This window comes from Euprymna scolopes, chromosome 13 (assembly GCF_053919585.1).
Source record: "Euprymna scolopes isolate OS-2025 chromosome 13, ASM5391958v1, whole genome shotgun sequence".
In the NCBI taxonomy this organism is placed as follows: domain Eukaryota; kingdom Metazoa; phylum Mollusca; class Cephalopoda; order Sepiida; family Sepiolidae; genus Euprymna; species Euprymna scolopes.
In genome coordinates this window covers 67,158,277-67,165,824 of record NC_136494.1, presented here as the reverse complement: position 1 = coordinate 67,165,824, position 7,548 = coordinate 67,158,277, and the positions used below count along the sequence as shown (strand labels likewise).

General features: G+C 32.8%; 1 pseudogene; it reads right to left on the bottom strand.

The window, feature by feature from the left end:
• Positions 1-6,337: 6,337 nt before the first annotated feature.
• On the bottom strand, positions 6,338-6,500 carry LOC145292527 (U2 spliceosomal RNA; annotated as a pseudogene).
• Positions 6,501-7,548: the final 1,048 nt, after the last annotated feature.

Below are 7,548 nucleotides of genomic sequence, written 5' to 3'. Positions count from 1 at the left end.
GTATGGATAGACTTTGTCATTTGTTTTGACAATGATTTTACCTCTGTAGTTTCTTTCCAGGATACTTTCATCTCTTAAACATATTACTGCGAGACTGGGTCCTTGCAGTCTACTACATAGTCGTTTTCAAATAAAATATCAATTAATATTTGTCAAACTATTCTCGTAAATTAATATATTTTCCCGTTTTTTTTTCATTATTTTCAATCCTCTCATAACATTATTCATCATTGAGCTGACAATTTGTCCAGTTCAATGACCCTTATGGTAGAGTTACTTTTAGCTTTGATATTAATAAAAAATGGCGCTTGTTTATATTGGTGATGTTTTAAGCAAACGCATTTCAGGTGAAAATATAATTACATACTTTACGTGTCGTGCTGAAATTAGTATAAATCCCAAAAATTACGAAAAACAATCCAGTAGAAAAATAATTACAAGTAAAAATGAAAATTTTTCGAGTTGAATGATTTATTGTGTTTTTACGTACGTTTAACGACGGAAAGTTCGTAAGGTCGTGAGGGAGGTAAATGCAGTCAATAAATTTTGATTAAATCCTCTGATTTTTCATCCGTGCCGCCATCTTAAATCCAGATATCTGTGACCGTATTTGTGGCTGATTTATTTATTACTATTATGACTTAAAATGCCTCAAACACATCATTTACTGGATAAGTTTTCGTAATTTGAGGAATTTGTACTAATTTTGGCATGACACGTGGATATGTTATAATGTGTTCATCTGTAATGTGTTGGCTTAAAAGCTCAATAATATAAGTAAGCGCCGTAAAAATAAATGCCCCAGATTAAAAATTAATGCTCCAGATTAAATGCCCAAATTAAAAATAAATGCCCCAGATTAAAAATAAATGCCCCAGATTAAAAAATAAATGCCCCAGATTAAAAAATAAATGCCCCAGATTAAAAATAAATGCCCCAGATTAAAAATAAATGCTCCAGATTAAATGCCTCAGATTAAAAATAAATGCCCCAGATTAAAAAATAAATGCCCCAGATTAAAAATAAATGCCCCAGATTAAAAATAAATGCCCCAGATTAAAAATAAATGCTCCAGATTAAATGCCCCAGATTAAAAATAAATGCCCCAGATTAAAAATAAATGCCCCAGATTAAAAAATAAATGCCCCAGATTAAAAATAAATGCCCCAGATTAAAAAATAAATGCCCAGATTAAAAATAAATGTCCCAGATTAAAAATAAATGCTCCAGATTAAATGCCCCAGATTAAAAATAAATGCCCCAGATTAAAAATAAATGCCCCAGATTAAAAAATAAATGCCCCAGATTAAAAATAAATGCCCCAGATTAAAAAATAAATGCCCCAGATTAAAAATAAATGCCCCAGATTCAAAATAAATCCGCTAAAATTCATAAAATTACCAGATTTTAAATAAATATTTCTTACTTATTGATTAATAAATGAATATTATTATGAGATATGTATTTAATTTTGAAATATTATAAAATTTATAGGTTTTAGGCCACTTAAATTATATTATTAGGCAAAGGCAAAACAAAGTAATATATGGTCCTCATTGTTTTTGCCTTAAGGTTGGCTTAAAACTTGATGTGATCCATGGTAGAGAATCCAGATCGTAAAGCAGTTTGTTCTCTGCGTAGGTTTCTGTCAAGTGTCTTTTGCATTCTTTTGATGAGAATATGAAAGACTACGTTGCAAACAACCAAAAATAGACTTATTAGCCCGTAGATATTAATATCTTTCAAATCTCTTTCTTGTGCAAGATGGTGAATTAGAGATTTTTCCGATTGCTAAGGATTTTGCCTTATAATAGGAGTCGGCAACCTATGGCACGTGTGCCACACTTGGTATGCCAAGCAGTTTCCAATAGCACGCAGACGTTTCAAATATTCTCCATTGTGGTGAAAAGAAATTACTACTTCGATGTTTATTTGTAAACGAAAAAAAAAACTTTTTTGTTGTTGTTGTATTTTTCGTTTTTTCTAAAAATTATATTTTCCTTTTTGAAATGAAGCTCGTAGTTTTTTCATGTTATTATGAATTGTATTTCATCATTAATTTATATAAATGTAGTTTAATTATATGTAAATATCAGCATTTATTTATATTTTTATAAAATTATTTTTGCTAATTATGGCTGCAAATGAAAATAAACTTGATCATCGACTATTCACAGAAAATTGAACAAAAGGAATATGGATTTTTACAGCAAAAATATCGTGCTGTGTGCGTTCTGCTGCGAAAGTGTTGTGCGTCACGCATCTAGTGTACAATGACATTTTTAAACAAAACAACAGCCTGCGTTTCAAACTTCAGAAGAGAAAAGTGAAGCCATCACAAATACTACTTCTGGTATTAAAAAACAAACCGGTATTCTGAGCCAAGTAACTGGAATGAAGAATAAGGGGCTACTGTGATAGAGCTCAGATTTATAAGTGTAAACTAGATGGTGAGATAAACAGCAACGTAATTGTTTACATTAAATATTAATTTCTGCATATTTGAACAGTCGGAGAGTAGCAAAATGGATTCCGAAAACAAACATCTCGAGGATAGAAATCAAGGCAGCTCAATAACACAACTCAATTGTAATATAAATATATAAATCTTAACTAGTTTATTTTACAAAACATATTTTCCACCAATCTCAAGATCGACACCATGAGATTGGTGGAAAAAATCGGTGCAAGGGCAGAAGATTACTTCAGAGAAATTGATTATCCAAGAGAACGCCTCAATAAATATATGTTTATATTAGACTTGATGGAAAACAGCTTGGCGGTATTTGGTTTCACAGATGGCATATTGTAGGAAAGAAACATTGTTCATGGAAGTTCAGTTTGGTTTGCAGTACAGTGAGAGAGAAAGTTCTTTACTGTGGTTGTTTTAAAGGAGGGAGGCAAAAATTGAAGCTTAGTGGAAGTGTGATCAAAAAATAAATAAATAAATGCAATTTTTTGTAGAAAATGGTACTAAAAAATCTGAGAATTAAATATTATAAATGGGACTTGTGCAGTTTATGACCCGGGCTATTACCTTGTGCAGTTTATGACCCGGGCGATAAGATTTTCAAGTTAAATTCAATTCTTACTGTATTTTTTTGTATATTAAATTACAATGTGAAAATAAAGAATAATTACCAAAGCCCGCGTTTTCATGTTCAGAATGGTTTGCTAAATAATAAGTTTATTATTACAGCAGGGTCTGTAAACTGCACAAGCATCAGAAATATTAGCTGCATTTAAACATTTTAAGGGGGCCTCATAAGCTTTACAGATATGTTAGAGATATAGTTACCATTGTAAATTTTCGTTCGGGAAAACCACATTTCACTAATTTAAAACAAAACGTTTTAATAATATAGTATTATAAATACTCAAACAAATTCTTATATTTCATACCCCGCGAACACTTCAGTAACTTAAATTCACCGGGTTAACTGGAGGGTGACAGTGGTCTAAGGATTAACGACACGGATTAACGATCCGGTTGTTTCAAGTTCGTATCCCGCTCGTTCTACAAAAACCACTTTTACTTAGGATGTTGGTAACCTTCACGTGGTCCCTCTCGGAATCCATCGTCTTTCTAGAAAGAATTTCAACTAGAAAAATATCGGTGGAAACCGTGTCAAGAATAGAATTTTCGGATTCGTACGAAGAAAAAAAGCAGTTTAACTTATCAAAGTAAATTTGGTGAAATAGTTTAAGTATTCTAATTGTATTATCTTAGATTTGTGCTTTCATTTCTTGTGTGTCTCTGAGATTCTCGCCTTTACGTGACAGACATTATTTGTATTCGTTCTTATTAATCAATTAAGTACTTTATCAAATGAGTATCCAGCCGATTCTAATATTTATCGAGTCAGTCTGGAGAATCGACGGGGAACGTAGTGTCAGACCAGTTTCTTGACGTAAAAGCTCGACGAGCAAAGAAAAAAACGTTTTTTGTTTTGTTTTTTTGTTTGTTTGTTTTTTGGGGGTTTTTTTTGGGGGGGGGGTTCAACAAATAAATTATTTAACGAAAACTGAATGCGATGTCTTTTACATTTTTTTAATGTTTTTCTTTTTAATATATTTTTTGTATTAGCATTTAGAACGGAATTGGTTTTTATTAAGTTTTCTTTCAAGCACATTATATAACTCAACTCTTACGCTAACTTTAATCCTCCAATTACACGACACTGATTCACAAAATATTCGCAGCAAACTATAATTATCGTCTGTGATACACAGATAAACAGGTAACTGTTTTGTTTTTTGTTTTCTTTTGTTTGTTTGTTTTTTTGCTTTGTTTTCGTTTTGTTTTGTTTTTTGTTTGTTTTGTTTTGTTTTTGTTTTTTTGTTTTTCTTTTGCTCATATCGTCTATCTTAAGACTCTCGAATGCTCAGAAATGACTCAAAAATCTCCGTCAATATTTGCCACTTGTGATTCGGAGAGGTAACGTAGCTCAAGTGATTAAGTGGCCATTAGTACTGCCGATTATTTATTGAATTCAAAAATGCAATTACCTAAAATTTAAGAATTTAAAAGAAAATTCCTTAATACATAATTTAAGTACGAAATTCAATCCACCCGAATAAATTTCGGATTATTGGTAGAAAAATTAACGATTTTAATATTTTCTCAGTAAGTAAAAATAAATTGAAATATTTTATAAACCTTTAAAAATTTTCAAAGCATTTAAACTGTCGATTAAAACGTTATTTAAACCGGCATTAAAAATCTTAGTAAACAACCAAATATTAAAATATTGATAAGATTGGAAGCGTTTTATATCAAGCGATATTATAAATCATCATGACTTCTGTTCAGCCACGAGAGACAATGGTTACCCCTTGTTAGGATAACTGCCCGTCTAATTGTGAAGCAAGATTTGTGGAACCCCAACTACACCTCTTCTGACTGATTCCAGTGCCAAAAAGTGGATGCTTATTCGTCGGAAAAAAAAACAATCTGATCATCCTTGATCTATGGTGGATAACACACGCTGAATTGTGAAGTAAGGGTTGCGCAATCTCTAACCACTCCTTTCCTAAATTAGCACTGCTTGATTCCAATGGCAAGAATTCAAGGACGACTGGAAGTAATGATGATATAAGCGGAGAGTACATGCTTCATCTAAAATTCCCAAAATGGTCACTCATTTTAATACTAACCATTCTTACCGATGCTTAACTTCGATGATCTAACGAGAACCAGTGTGTCAAAGTGATTATGCTGTGTAATATAAGAAAGGATATGACAAGAGAATATTCTTTTAATTATTTTGATTCTCGAGTATATATCCGGTATTATCTTATATATTTTTAGAAAGAATGATGTGGTTCTAAATTGGTTAACTGTGTCCAACTGTGTCGGATATATACTCGAGAGTCAAAACAATAAAAAGAATAATCTCTTGTCATAGCCTTAATTATAAATAATAGATTACAACAACATAACACAAGCAAAATGTTGTTCAATTCATAATTTAATGAGCAAACCGTACCGTATTAATGTAATTTGCTAAGTAATTGGTATTTATATAAAAAGGGCCATACATCCACTCAAATATTTCCGATTGCGATTCAAGAAACAGAGTGGAAACAATCAATCCGTCGCCGAAAAATAGATTAATATCGACATTAAATTAAACAACGTTTTCATTTTTGTATCCTTTGAATTATTTGGACTACTTGATTAATTAATTCAAAATTCCGTGCAGATTCCCGAGTTCGGCAGGATACACTTGAAATAGATCGGGAAATACATCTGAGGTAAAGTTATGAAAATAAACCTCAAAATAATCCAAATATAACAAATTAGATAATTTGTTATATTTGGATTATTTTGAGGTTTATCGTATCTCAACAATTCAGAAGTATGTTTACCTTTTCTTTTTTTTTTTTCTTTTCTTTTTTTCGGTGATTTCAGGTTGGCCTCAATTACCTCCTCCTCGCTTCATTTTAAGAATAGATTTCATGATAGTCTTCAGAGAATAAAGTGAATCAAACTTCTTTTTTCTTTTGTTAAAAACTAATTTTTTTAAAGCTAATCATTTATTTTAATGCCTAAAGTTATTTTTAAACCTAATCAAACAAGGCCGATAGCCATTAGTCGCGTGCTCTCGTGTAATGAATGGATACGTGAATGTAGGATTGACATGGAATTCGTTAAGATAAATTAAAATGGCCAAAAAAAATGGGATGAAATGATTTAAATAAATAAAAAGTAAATGACTTAGAATGATTTTAATGAACTTAAGGATGAATTGAATGACCTTAATAACAACTTGAATGCTTAAAAAATAACTGGAATCCTTCAAAAACAACTTGAATAATATGGAAAATGACTTGAATGGATTTCAGACTGACTGGTTGTAAAGTGGGTGATCATTTTACATTAAATTAATACAGAAAAGTGATCCCCCACTTTATATCACAAAGTTACAAACATAAGTACAGCATTAAGTAAGAACAGATACTACACTTTGATCTTAGTCAAAAGGCCAAGAAAAGGGGGTATTTACTTGCTCCCCCACCGGGCAAATTAGGCACAAGGCCGATTTTTAATGTTAGGAGTGAAGGGGAAATGAGGACCAACTCCCCGGGGAGTAGGGAAGCTGGATAGTGACAATTTGTATGAAGGGTTGCCCCTACATTGACCAAGGTTTTATATGTGGGTTTGGTATTTATTTTCTCCCCCACCGAACAAATAAGGCACTAGGTCGGATTTTAATATGAGGAGTGAAGGGGAAATGTGGACCAGCTCTCCGGGGAGTAGGGGAGCTGGATAGTGACAATTTGTATGAAGGATTGCTCCTACATTGACGAAGGTCTTATATGTGGGGTTGTTATTTATTTGCTCCCCCACCGAGCAAATTAGGCACAAGGCCGATTTTTAATATGAGGAGTGAAGGGGAAATGGGGACCAACTCCCCGGGGGGTAGAGGAGCTGGATAGTGACAATTCGTATGAAGGGTTGCCCCTACATTGAACAAGGTCTTATATGTGGGGCTGCCCCCACATATTGTCTTTGCTTGCAGTATCTGCCGGAACAGATACTACACTTTGAGATATTAAATCCTTTATTCATGTTAAAAATACATTGAAAATCAACGATGAACAAAAAACTTAGGCACATGGCCAATTCAAAAGGGGGGATTGTGGGGGTCGTTGGTTATCCTTGCCACACCAGAACTAAATAAAATCAAGTTTCTCCCAGCTAGTATCTTCTTTCATCATTATATCGCATTCACACTTTCATACTGGGGGGCTTCCTACTTAACTCCCAATTTTTAAAACATTTTTTATTGACGTGTAAAAACAAAAAAAGATAACAATAAAAATGGTTTAATCCCGGCACGAAGGCCAGGAAAAACTTAAAAAGCTAAGAAAAGCATCTATTAACAACAGACCTTTGATCTTAACCAAAAAGGCCAAGTACAAAAGTGTTGCGGACAGACCGACAGACCGACCGACCGACCGGCAGACCGACGTAGTGACTTATAGAGTCGCTTGCACGCGACTAAAAAGTTCATTTCACTTAATATTCACGTTAGTATTTTG